Source organism: Nerophis ophidion, linkage group LG06, assembly GCF_033978795.1.
Source record: "Nerophis ophidion isolate RoL-2023_Sa linkage group LG06, RoL_Noph_v1.0, whole genome shotgun sequence".
In the NCBI taxonomy this organism is placed as follows: Eukaryota; Metazoa; Chordata; class Actinopteri; order Syngnathiformes; family Syngnathidae; genus Nerophis; species Nerophis ophidion.
This window is the reverse complement of record NC_084616.1, coordinates 17,481,512-17,496,174: the sequence shown is the minus strand read 5'-3', so window position 1 is coordinate 17,496,174 and position 14,663 is coordinate 17,481,512. Positions and strand designations below refer to the sequence as shown.

Below are 14,663 nucleotides of genomic sequence, written 5' to 3'. Positions count from 1 at the left end.
CATTGTAAGTTTCACAGCTGTGTAACAACAGTGTAACAGCAGTGTAACAGTATTGTAACAACAATGTAGCAAGTGTAAGACAACTTACAACAAATGTTTAACAACATTGTAATAACTGTGTAACCTATATCGTAACAACATTGTAAGTGTTACAACACTGAAACAAATGTGTAACAACACTGTAAGTGTTACAGCTGTGTAACAGAAGTGTAACAACACTGTAACAACTATATAGCAACTGTAAGAAAACTTACAACAACTGTGTAACAACACTGTAACAACTGTGTAACCTACATAGTAACTACATTATAAGTGTTCCAACATTGAAACAACTGTGTAACAACATTGTAAGTGTTGCAGCTGTGTAAAAGCAGTGTAACATTGTGACAACTTTACAACTTGTTACACTGACAGCAGTGTAACAACACTGTAACAACTATATAGCAACTGTAAGAAAACTTACAACAACTGTGTAACAAAGCTGTAACAACTGTGTAACCTACATAGTAACTACATTCTAACTGTTACAACATTTAAACAACTGTGTAACAACATTGCAACAACATTGTAAGTGTGTAAACAGTTGTACACTGTGTACCCACTGTGTAACAACAGTGTAACAACATTGTAACAGTTATTTAACAACGATATACCAACATTGTAATCACAGTGAAACAACTGCTTACAACATTGTAAAAACTGGGTAACAACATTGTAAGTGTTATAATTATGTAACAATTGTGTAGCAACAGTGTAAGTGTCACAACACTGAAACAAATGTGTAACAACACTGTAGGTGTTACAGCTGTGTAACAAAAGTGTACCAACACTAACAACTATATAGCAACTGTAAGACAACTTACAAAAACTGTGTAACAACACTGTAACAACTGTGTAACCTATATAGTAACTACAATGTAAGTGTTACAACATTGAAACAACTGTGTGACAACATTGTAAGAGTTACAGCTGTGTAACAACATTGTAACAACTGTGTAACGTATATAGTAACAGCATTCTAACTGTTACAACATTTAAACAACTGTGTAACAACATTGCAACAACATTGTAAGTGTGTAAACAGTTGTACACTCTGTACCCACTGTGTAACAACAGTGTAACAACATTGTAACAGTTATTTAACAACAATGTACTGACATTGTAATCACAGTGAAACAACTGCTTACAACATTGTAAAAACTGTGTAACAACATTGTAAGTGTTATAATTATGTAACGATTGTGTAGCAACAGTGTAACAGCAGTGTGAGTGTTGCAACTGAGTAACAACATTGTAAAAACTGTAAATACACTGCAAAAACATTGTGTTACAATTGTGTACCAACTGTGTAACAACAGTGTAACAGCAGTGTGACAGCATTGTAACAGCTGTTTAACAATAACGTACCAACATTGTAATAACAATGTATCAACTGTGTATACCATTGTAAAAAGGGTGCAACATTGCAACAAAATTGTGCTACAATTATGTAACAACTGTGTATTAACAGTGTAATGGCGGTGTAAGTGTTAAAGCTGTGTAACAACTGTGTGAAAAAATCGCTACATTTTAAGTGTAACAACATTGTAACTACTGTGTAACAACTGTGTAAAACATTGTAAAAACTGTAACAATAATGTACCAACATTGTAACTACAGTGTAACAACTGTATAAAACATTGTAAGAACTGTGTAACATGCAACAACATTGTAACAAAAGTGTAACAGCAGTGTAAGTCTTACAACTGTGCAACAAAATTGTAAGGTTGCAACTGTGTAAAAACTGTGTAACTACAGTGTAATAATTGTGTACAACGTTGTAAAAACTGTAACATTGCAACAACATCGTAAGTGTTACAATTATGTAGCAACTGTGTAACAACTGTGTCACAGCGGTGTAACAACATTGCAACAGATGTGTAACAATAATGTACCAACATTGTAATTACAGTGTAAAAACTGTATACAACATTGTAAACAACTGTGAAACATCTCGACAACATTGTAACAGTGTAACAGCAGTGTAAAAGTGTTACAACCGTGCAACAACATTGTGTTATAACTGTGAAAAACTGTAACTACAGTGTAAAAACTGTGTATGTTGTAAAAACTGTAACATTGAAACAACATTGTAACAACAGTGTAACAACCGTGTAACAGCAGCGTAAAAACAATGTTCTAACATTGTAACTACCGTGTAACGAATGTGTACAACATTGTAAAAACTGTAACATTTCAACAACAGTGTAGTGTTATAATTATGTAACAACTGTGTATCAAAAATTGTAACAGCAGTACACATGTTACAACTGTGTAACTACAGTTTAACAACGGTTTTAAACATTGTAAAAACTTTGTACCAACATTGCAACAACATTGTGTTACAATTGTCTACCCACTGGGTAAAAATAGTGTTACAGTGGTGTAACAACATTGTAACAGCTGTGTAACAATACTGTACCAACATTGTAATTACAGTGTAACAACTGTGTACACCATTGTAAAAACTGTGTAACATCGTAACAACATAGTAGGTGTTGTGATTATGTAACAACAGTGTAACAACACTGTAACAGCTGTGTAACAATAATGCACGAACATTGTAATTACAGTGTAGCAACTGTGTACACCATTGTTAAAACTGCGTAACATTGCAACAACATTGTAAATTTCACAACTGTGTACCAACATTGCAACAACATTGTGTTACAATTGTCTACCCACTGTGTAAAAATAGTGTTACAGTGATGTAACAGTGATGTAAAAACTGTGTAACATCGTAACAACATAGTAGGTGTTGTGATTATGTAACAACAGTGTAACAACACTGTAACAGCTGTGTAACAATAATGCACGAACATTGTAATTACATTGTAACAACTGTGTACACCATTGTAAAAACTGTAACATTGTAACAACATTGTAGGTGTTGTGATTATGTAACAACAGTCTAACAACATTGTAACATCTGTGTAACAATAATTTACCAACATTGTAATTACAGTGTAGCAACTGTGTACACCATTGTTAAAACTGCATAACATTGCAACAACATTGTAAGTGTTACAACTGTGTAACCACGGTGTAACAACAGTATAACATACATTTAACAACATTGTAATAGCTGTGTAACAACTATGTATCAACATTGCAATTGCTGTGTAGCAACTGTGTACAACATTGTACAAACTGTGACATTGCAACAACTTTCTGAGGGTTGCAATGATGTAACAGCTGTGCAACAACAGTGGCACAGCAGTGTAACAACGCAACAGCATTGGGGCAACATTGTAACAACTGTGTAACAACAATGTAACGACATAAGAACCCTATGGTGCGTGTCTATGTCGTCTCCAATCACAAATACGTTCAGCGGTGAAATAGAATCTTCACATTGTGTAACAACCCCAAACCTTTACAATAAACGTGTTCTCCTTTCACATCTTTCATTATTGTGAAGTGTTCTGATGTGCACAACTTCAACTGGCGTGAACTTGATGCACTTGCACATCTTTCACCTCACTTCTTTTTCCAAATAGTGCAAATGTCATCAATGTTCTCCGACCCCCCTAACCCGTAACCCAGTCCCGGTCCTCCTCCCGGGCCCCTTGATACTTCTGCACCGTGGCTATTTCAGCCCATTGCTCTAATTCTCAAAGTCCTGATCAGCCTGACTCTCTCACTCTCTCTCTCTCTGGCTCAGTCACACTCACCCTCTTGTTCGTACTCTCTTGGTTATTCACCACCACGCACCTACAGACACACACACACACACACACACACACACACACACATATACACGATCTCATGCATGCACACGCACAAAAATTCTAAATTGGTGACACATGCACTGCCTCAGTCTCACACTCACACTCACACACACACACACACACACAGAGAGAGAGAGAGAGAGAGAGAGAGAGAGAGAGAGAGGAGAGGAAGCAGGGCGTGACAGGTGACATACCTGGCCAGGTGTCTCAAGTGTTGCTCCCTCTGGAGAGTTTCATTGCAGCACTTTGGCAGCAGCACATGAGAATATCCACTTTGCCTCTTTAACACTCCGCCAGTCTTCTCTTCATCCTCCTTCTCTCTCTCTATAAACCCTCTTTGCTCCCTCGCTTGATTGCCCTATCTCTCTCTCCCTAGCTCCCTCGCTCGCTCGCCCTCACTCTCTCTCTCCCTGCCAGAGGATTCTCTCACTCGATCTCACTTGATCTCAACACCCTCCCTCTCCTCACTCCTGCCTTATTCACAGCAAGTGACACTTTCTGACTTCCTGCTGCTGCTTCCTGCCAAGGCCACGATAATTCTACCTGCCAATACCACAATACTTCTACCTGCTATGGCCAATATAATTATACCTACTATGGCCAGAATAATTCTGCCTGCTTGGGCCACTATGATTCTACCTGCTATGGCCACTATGATTCTACCTGCTATGGCCACTATGATTCTACCTGCTATGGCCACTATAATTCTACTTGCTATGGCCACTATAATTCTACTTGCTATGGCCACTATAATTCTACTTGCTATGGCCACTATAATTCTACTTGCTATGGCCACTATAATTCTACCTGCTATGGCCACTATGATTCTACCTGCTATGGCCACTATGATTCTACCTGCTATGGCCACTATGATTCTACCTGCTATGGCCACTATAATTCTACTTGCTATGGCCACTATAATTCTACCTGCCAATACCACTATAATTCTACCTGCTATGGCCACTATAATTCTACCTGCTATGGCCAATATAATTATACCTGCCAATACCACTATAATTCTACCTGCTGTGGCCACTATAGTTGTACCTACTATGGCCACGGTAATTCTGCCTGCTTGGGCCAATATAATTCTACCTGCTATGGCCACTATAATTGTACCTACTATGGCCACTATAATTCTGCCTGCTTGGGCCAATACAATTCTACCTGCTATGGCCACAATAATTCTACCTGCTATGTCCACTAAAATCCTACTTACGTTGGCCACTATAATTCGACCTGCGTGGGCCAATATAATTCTACCTGCTATGGCCACTATAATTCTTCCTGCCATGGCCACTATGATTCTACCTGCTATGGCCACTATAACTCTACCTGCTGTGGCCACTATAATTCTACCTGCCATGTACCACTATAATTCTACCTGCTATGGCCACTATGATTCTACCTGCTATGGCCAAAATAATTCTACCTGCTATGGCCACTATAATTCTACCTGCTGTGGCCACTATAGTTGTACCTACTATGGCCACTGTAATTCTGCCTGCTTGGGCCAATATAATTCTACCTGCTATGGCCACTATAATTGTACCTACTATGGCCACTATAATTCTGCCTGCTTGGGCCAATACAATTCTACCTGCTATGGCCAAAATAATTCTACCTGCTATGTCCACTAAAATTCTACTTGCCTTGGCCACTATAATTCTACCTGTTTGGGCCAATATAATTCTACCTGCTATGGCCACTATGATTCTACCTGCTATGGCCACTATAATTCTACCTGATATGGCCACTATAATTCTACCTGCCAATACCGCTATAATTCTACCTGTTGTGGCCACTATAGTTGTACCTACTATGGCCACTGTAATTCTGCCTGCTTGGGCCACTATAATTCTACCTGCTATGGCCACTATAATTGTACAGACTATGGCCACTATAATTCTGCCTGCTTGGATCAATATAATTCTACCTGCTATGGCCACGATAATTCTACCTGCTATGTCCACTAAAATTCTACCTGCCTTGGCCACTATAGTTCTACCTGCTAGGGCCACTATTATTCTACCTGCCAATACCACTATAATTCTACCTGTTGTGGCCGCTATAGTTGTACCTACTATGGCCACTGTAATTCTGCCTGCTTGGGCCACTATAATTCTACCTGCTATGGCCACTATAATTGTACAGACTATGGCCACCATAATTCTGCCTGCTTGGATCAATATAATTCTACCTGCTATGGCCTCGATAATTCTACCTGCTATGTCCACTAAAATTCTACCTGCCTTGGCCACTATATTTCTACCTGCTTGGGCCAATATAATTCTACCTGTTATGGCCACTATAATTCTACCTGCCATGGCCACTATAATTCTACCTGCTAGGGCCACTATTATTCTACCTGCTTTGGCCACTATAATTCTACCTGTTGTGACCACTATAATTCTACCTGCTATGGCCACTATAATTCTACCTGCTATGGCCACTATAATTCTACCTGATGAGGCCACTATAATTCTACCTGCTATGGCTACTATAATTCTACCTGCCATGGCTACTATAATTCTACCTGTTATGACCACTATAATTCTACCTACCATGGCCACTATAATTCTACCTGTTATGACCACTATAATTCTACCTGCCCTGGCCACCATAATTCTACCTGATAAGGCCACTATAATTCTACCTGCTATGGCTACTATAATTCTACCTGCTATGGCCACTATAATTCTACCTGCCATGGCCACTATAATTCTACCTGCTATGGCTCTATATATTCTACCTGTTATGACCACTATAATTCCACCTGCTATGGTTACTATAATTGTACCTGCTATGGCCACTATAATTCTACCTGATAAGGCCACTATAATTCTACCTGCTATGGCCACTATAATTCTACCTGATAAGGCCACTATAATTCTACCTGCCATGGCCACTATAATTCTACCTACTAGAGACGACGCTGATTCCCGACTTTTGTAAACCTGTTTTTGTACTCGATAACTTCCGCACTATATGCTTCGTGTTTTCTAGCTCCCATGCTAGCTTTTTGTCTTGCCTTTTCACACCTAGTGCAAGTTTTCTGTTTGTGGTCTGTTCTTTAGTTGAATAAATCATTATTTCTTAACTTATGCTGTGTCTGAGCCCGATTTGCATTCTTGGAAGAGCGCACCCCCACCACCATGCCCAGCAAACATCACATCTGCATTATTCTCAGGTCTCCAGAAGGTACGAAAGACACAAATGTGTGTGTGATAAATTCCACATGACGTAGGTTGGTATCATTTCCTCTTTCCTTCCTGTCTCCCGTTTTCACTTCTCCATTCACGCCACCACGCCCTGACCTCCCAGAGATGCGAACAAAATATTTCTCCTTATTTCTCTGCATGTCGGATCCCAGGATGTGGTCGTGGCTTGTGCAGCCCTTTGAGACGTTTGTGATTAAGGGCTATGTAAATCACCTTTGATTGATTGACAGCGGGTGTCAAAAAGATCACGGGGAGAACACATCGCTCACGTTTGAAGGCCAGCGGAGATACTTGTCGTCCCCGAAGCCGTGAAGACACAAACAAAAATGTCACAATGACTTTTCAAACAGAGTCTGAGGAAGCGGCGAGGGAGAAACTGCTTAGTCAGCACGTTCGCCCCACATAAAACAGGCACTGACAACTAAGAGCGTCAAAAGTATTCACGGCGCTTTACTTTTTCCCTGTTAGCGCTTCAGTCCAAAATGGAATTCATTCATTCTCATCATCAGGACAATCAAAGCCAGGTGGAAAACACAAAATCCAGTAATAAAATATAAAAATAGTAACCGTAATTATAATAAAAATAGTAATTATGATAACAATAATTAACAATACTAATGATGGTAATAATAACTATGATTATGATTATCCATCCATCCATCCATTTACTACCGCTTATTCCCTTTGGGGTCGCGGGGGGCGCTGATGCCTATCTCAGCTACAATCGGGCAGAAGGCGGAGTGCACCCTGGACAAGTCGCCAACTCATCGCAGGGCCAACACAGATAGACAGACAACATATAATAATAATAATAATAAAATAATTATAATATTGATAATAACAATAATAATAACATAATTATAATAACAATGATAGTTATAATAATACTAATGATGATCATAATAATAACAATACTAATGATGATAATAATAACAGTTATCCTAATAATAATAATATGGAAACAATTATTATAACAATTATAATAATATTAACAACAATTATAATAATAAAATTACATTAATAATAATATGGAAACAATTATAATAGCAATTATAATAATATTAACAATTATAACAATAAAATTACAATAATAATAATATTGATAATAACATCCATCCATCCATTTACATACCGCTTATTCCCTTTGGGGTCGCGGGGGGCGCTGGTGCCTATCTCAGCTACAATCGGGCGGAAGGTGTCGTCCACCCTGGAAAAGTAGCCACGTCATCGCAGGGCCATCACTGATAGACAGACAACATATAATAATAATAATAATAATAAAATAATGATAATAATAATGATAATAACAATAATAATAATATGATAATGATAGTTATAATAATACTAATGATGATCATAATAATAACAATACTAATGATGATAATAACAACAATAATCATAATGATAATAATATAGAAACAATTATAATAATATTATCAACAATTATAATAATACAATTCCAATAATGAGCTTCACGGTGGCAGAGGGGTTAGTGCGTCTGCCTCACAATACGAAGTTCTTGCAGTCCTGGGTTCAAATCCAGGCTCGGGATCTTTCTGTGTGGAGTTTGCATGTTCTCCCCGTGAATGCGTGGGTTCCCTCCGGGTACTCCGGCTTCCTCCCACTTCCAAAGACATGCACCTGGGGATAGGTTGATTGGCAACACTAAATTGGCCCTAGTGTGTGAATGTGAGTGTGAATGTTGTCTGTCTATCTGTGTTGGCCCTGCGATGAGGTGGCGACTTGTCCAGGGTGTACCCTGCCTTCCGCCCGATTGTAGCTGAGATAGGCGCCAGCGCCCCCCGCGACCCCGAAAGGGAATAAGCGGTAGAAAATGGATGGATGGATGGCAATTCCAATAATAATAATATTGATAATAACATCCATCCATCTATTTATCTACCGCTTATTCCCTTTGGGGTCGCGGGGGGCGCTGGCCCCTATCTCAGCTACAATTGGGCGGAAGGCGGCGTACACCCTGGACAAGTCGCCACGTCATTGCAGTGCCAACACAGATAGACAGACAACATTTAATAATAATAATAATGATGATAACAATAATAATAATAATATAATTATAATAATAATAGTTATAATAATACTAATTATGATCATTATAACAATAATCATAATAATAATAATAATAATAATATGGAAACAATTATAATAACAATTATAATAATAAAATTACAATAATAATAATATTGATAATAACATCCATCCATCTATTCATCTACCGCTTATTCCCTTTGGGGTGGCGGGGGGCGCTGGTGCCTATCTCAGCTACAATCGGGTGGAAGGCGGGGTCCACCCTGGACAAGTCACCCTTCATTGCAGGGCCAACACAGATAGACAGACAACATTTAATAATAATAATAATGATGATAACAATAATAATAATAATATAATTATAATAATGATAGTTATAATAATACTAATTATGATCATTATAACAATAATCATAATAATAATGATAATAATATGGAAACAATTATAATAACAATTATAATAATAAAATTACAATAATAATAATATTGATAATAACATCCATCCATCTATTTATCTACCGCTTATTCCCTTTGGGGTCGCGGGGGGCGCTGGTGCCTATCTCAGCTACAATCGGGTGGAAGGCGGGGTCCACCCTGGACAAGTCACCAATTCATTGCAGGGCCAACACAGATAGACAGACAACATTTAATAATAATAATAATGATGATAACAATAATAATAATAATATAATTATATTAATTATAGTTATAATAATACTAATGATGATCATTATAACAATAATCATAATAATAATAATAATATGGAACCAATTATAATAATAAAATTACAATAATAATAATATTGATAATAACATTAATTATAATAATTATTATTATTATAATAATACGAATGATGGTAATCCATCCATTTTCTATAATGATAATAATAATAACAATAACAATGATAATACGTGGGTCCACACAAAGTAGGCAAGACGTGTGTGTGTGTGTGTGTGTGTGTGTGTGTTGTGTGACTCAGTCTATTACTCCTTTGTGAGTCTTCTTTCTGGTTTTACTTCACATCTCTCCCTTTTGCTATTTTGGGAGCATATTTTTAGAAGCGGTCGTATGCAGTAGGTTTACACACGCACAGTAACTCACTACATGCAGTAGGTTTACGCACGCACAGTCGCTCACTACACGCACTGCAGGAACAAAAGACCGACTGGAGGAACGTTCAGGCTTCCTCGCAAAGTGAAACATATCATATTGCAGAAGATGTTGCAAGGACCTGACCATGGAAATGCAATAGAAGCTCTCTCATGCAGACACACACATTTATGTCGTTCCGACCTTCTGGAGACCTGAGAAAAATGCCTACCTCTTAAGGACCACCCTTTCTAGATATCTAAAGGTTAGTATTTACAACATTAATAACATACATACTATGTAAAAATTTAAAAAACTTGTGAAAAAAACACAAAAAAATTTACATTATGGCATTGTTATCATAAAAGTCGTCATTTTACTCAACGCAAGTCAAAATTTTACAAGAAAATTTAATTTGTGCAATATTATGATAAAAGTTGGGATTTTGCTCCATAACAGTGGCCATTCTAAGTTAAAATTAAAGTTAGAGTACCAATGATTATCACTTGAAGTGTGGCAAAATTATTCCCTGCATGTGACCCATGGGAGGTGAGGGGAGCAGTGAGCAGCAGCAAGGGTCGCGCCCGGGAATCATTTTTGGTGATTTAACCCCCAATTCCAACCCTTGATGCTGAGTGCCAAGCACGGAGGTAATTGGTCCCATTTTTTTTTATAGTCTTTAGTATGACTCGGCCGGGATTTGAACTCACAACCTGCCTGTCTCAGTGTCAGAAAAGCTTAAAATTTGGGCAATTTTAGGAAAAGCGTCGTAGTTTTTACTTGACAAAACTCACAATTTTACAAGAAGACTTTAAAATGTCGGTGATATTAGAAAAACAATCTGAATTTTACTTACTCAAAATGTCACTGTTTTACGAGAACAAAAAAAATTGGCAATATTGTGATAAAAGTCAGAATGTCACAATTTTTCATTAAAAAGTAATAATTTTACATAAAAATGTAATCAATTTACGAGAAAATATTGCAATATTACAGAAAGAGAAATATGAGAAATTGTTCCCAATTTTATATGAAAAAAGTTGTGAAAAAAAGACTGTTTGTTTTTAATTGATTTTTAATTCTCATTCTTTACTTCTAGTTATTACAGTATGTCTCTATATACATATTCACTTTATTTGTTTTATACATTGTGGCCAAAGGGGGCGCATTGCAATTTCTCCCACACACTTGTTATTTCATTGTTGACCAGAGGGGGAGCACTTTTAAAAGTGACGCACAGTCAATGTGGAAAAATCCCTCCTTTTTGGCCTCATTTTGATTGATTTCAACACCAGGTGTGCAAATAAGATCTCTAATTTCGATAGATTTCACCACCAGGGGGTGCAAATGAGATCTCAATTTTTTTTTGGGGGGGGGGGGTTTGTAATGTGCTTAATGCCGGTGACAAAGGAGTCACGGACCACAGATGGCCCCTGTGCCGCACTTTGGACAACCCAGCTGTTGAAGCTAACTGTTAATGGCCACCATAGTCTCAGTACCGTATTGTATTTGTTCATTCGATGATCACATATTGTGTTACGTCAGCACCGGAAGTCCTAAAATCAGCTATTCACCTGGCGGTTATAAATATTTACTTTTGTATGCACATAAATTCAACAAAAAAAATTCCGACTTTGGAGCAATGTTCACGGACTCTTGTATTTGGCTCTCTATTAGATGCAATGGTTTTCCGTATTGGGACCAAGGTGTATGTCTTAAAGGCCTACTGAAATGCGATTTTCTTATTTAAACGAGGATAGCAGGTCCATTCTATGTGTCATACTTGATCATTTCGCGATATTGCCATATTTTTGCTGAAAGGAGAACATTGACGATAAACTTTGCAACTTTTGGTGCTGATAAAAAAGCCTTGCCTGTACCGGAAGTAGCAGACGATGTGCGCATGACGTCACGGGTTGTGGAGCTCCTCACATCTGAACATTGTTTACAATCATGGCCACCAGCAGCGAGAGCGATTCGGACCGAGAAAGCGACGATTCCCCCATCAATTTGAGCGAGGATGAAAGATTTGTGGATGAGGAAAGCAAGAGTGAAGGACAACAAAAAAAAAAAAAAGGACTAGAGGGTCGGATAGGGAAGATGCTGTGAGAGGCGCCGTGGCAGCCGTGTGGGTGGCAGGACCACTCGGTCAGGCCCTACCGCTTTGAACTCGACGCTGACAGTCAGGAGGACGCTGCTGTTATTGATGCTGGAGTAGCACACGACTTAGATTGCCTTCATAACACAGAATGGTAAAATGTTATTTATTTTTCGAAATGATCGCTGCATAATACACTGTACTTTGTGTGTGCGGTCCAATCCAACCGTGTTCGCTTGACATCTCTGTTCCATAGTAAAGCTCGACTGTCATCTTTCGGGAATGTAAACAATGAAACACCCGCTGTGTTTGTGTTAGCTAAAGCCGGCCGCAATACACCGCTTCCCACCTGCAGCTTTCTTCTTTGATGTCTCCATTGTTCATTGAACAAAGTGCAAAAGATTCAGCAACACAGATGTCCAGGACACTGTGGAATTTTGCGATGAAAACAGACGACTTATAGCCGGGCACGATGCTGGAACAAAATGTCCTCTACAATCCGTGACGTCACGCGCGGGCGTCATCATACCGAGGCGTTTTCAGCAGGATTTTTCGGCTCAAAAATTAAAATTGCATTTTAGTAAACTAACCCGGCAATATCGGCATGTGTTGCAATGTTAATATTTCATCATTGATATATAAACTATCAGACTGCGTGGTCGGTAGTAGTGGGTTTCAGTAGGTCTTTAACTTGTTCACACCTCCTCTATTTCTCTCTGGCACTCATGGAGGGTGGACGCTCCCCTTTCCTCTCCCGCTTGCTTCTTTGTTTTGTCTCTTCTTAACTTTCTTGTTACCTCTTTTTGCACTGCTCTCCAAATCTAAACATTGGAACTATTTAACTGGCCTCAACAAAATTGACAAGATCTTGGGTTTGGGGGGAACCTGCTGTCGTGACAAAGCGGTTGTTGTTGGACACACGACGGACTCTTGGGTGAAGAAGGAAAGTCGCGTGCCTGGCGAGCCTTTTCTCTCGAGGACGTGAAGTATATCCACCTATTCGGAATCATGCCAATAGGACATCTGCTGATTGGAGTAAGCGTTGCTCTGGTTTGTCGACAAATTGGAAGTTGCTGGCAGTCTTCAAAATACCCCTAAGCTGCCACAAATGATTGGAGGATGCGGGAAGAACTGTGGATCACATCGGACTGTCTACCCCGCAGGTTTGAAGACCAGTCATAGACAATTTTATTTTCACCCGCATACAAATCATTCTAACTTGGATTGTTTCCCTGGCTTCGAGAGTCTCCTGAAGGACAGTGCAGCGAAGTCACAACAAACTCCCTTCTTGTCTCTCATGGACACACACCTGTTGTTGTTGACTTTGGACTAGCGACAGAGAGACACTACGGGCTCACACACACATCCACAAAAAAATATACACCACACAACGCCCTCGACGCAAATCCCGTAGGGGTGATGAATGGGTGGTCAGCCCCTGAGAGCTGCGGCCTACCACCATGACCTTGAACTACCTTCCCTCTTTTGCTAGATATCTCGAGATGTATGTTGTTATGGAGGTTTTTTTCCCCACTCCAGACTGGGCCCCCTTAGGAGCCCAGTCTAGATTGTATTTTTTTATTCATCCTTCCCCAGCGTTTACCTTTTTCCCATCTTTTACGGGGCGACCCATCAGCGTTCTTGTTCTTTAACCCTGTACACTGTTTGTTTGTCTAATCTTGAACAGGTTTGTGCTGAAAACACAGTTTCGTTGTTCTTGTGCAATGACAATAAAGACTTATCCTATTCTCATATGGAAGCTACTTTCTCCTTATTGACGTCTCAAGAAGGGTAGAAATACAAGCACACACACACACACACACACACACACACACACACACACACACACACACACACAGTGATGTCCTAATAGTGTCGTACCAAGGGTAGAGAAACTGGAGCTGCGGCGGAATGCTGACTCAGGGAACAAATCTGTGTGTGTGTGTGTATGTGTGTGTGTGCGCTGATGTTAGTCATGTCCTTTAATCTGTTATCTCTTTGAAAGTCAGAAGTCACTTCATGCTTGCAGCCCATCAAAAGGTCAAGGTGTTGATGGCGGGTCATGGCGGTTGTCAAACTACTGAGAACCGTGGCGGGAACAAGTTATTAATACTGTGCCAACATAGCAGTAGTTTTACTTCAAAGTACAGCTGATAAAATGTCCTTTTGACTTCAAACTACTGCGGGTAAAGTGCTTATTGCTTGGCTTCAACGTGGAGCATTGCTTTTTTTCTATTGACGGAGGCTTTGGTTTCACTTTCGGTCTCGTGCTTCCTTCTTGTCACAATTTCTTTCCTGGATCATTACTTCTGGCTAAAAATACTTGCTGTGGTGTCACTGTAACAGATCACCTCCCAGGACATCTGCTGCCAGCCACGGACAGGCTTTGATAACGCATCACACACACACACTTTTATTTATACAAGCACACATACAT

At 39.2% G+C, this 14,663-nt stretch overlaps 1 protein-coding gene and 1 long non-coding RNA gene across 6 annotated transcripts in view; one reads left to right on the top strand and one right to left on the bottom strand.

Annotated features, from left to right (window-relative positions):
• LOC133554303 (uncharacterized) overlaps positions 1-14,663 on the bottom strand; it is a 117,072-nt gene that overhangs the window by 49,200 nt on the left and 53,209 nt on the right. For 4 of the 5 annotated variants that reach the window (XR_009807090.1, XM_061902874.1, XM_061902872.1 and 1 more), the window contains exon 1: positions 3,965-4,158. The exons of the other annotated variant lie outside the window; for it this stretch is intronic. The gene's annotated coding sequence lies outside the window, so the exon portion shown is untranslated. Of the gene's footprint in view, positions 1-3,964; positions 4,159-14,663 lie in introns of those variants that run through there. 5 annotated transcript variants of the gene reach the window in all.
• Positions 10,186-14,663, top strand: part of LOC133553891 (uncharacterized) — a 13,803-nt gene continuing 9,325 nt past the window's right edge. The window contains exon 1 of the long non-coding RNA XR_009806995.1: positions 10,186-10,393. This is a non-coding gene — a long non-coding RNA (uncharacterized LOC133553891). The remainder of the gene's footprint in view (positions 10,394-14,663) is intronic.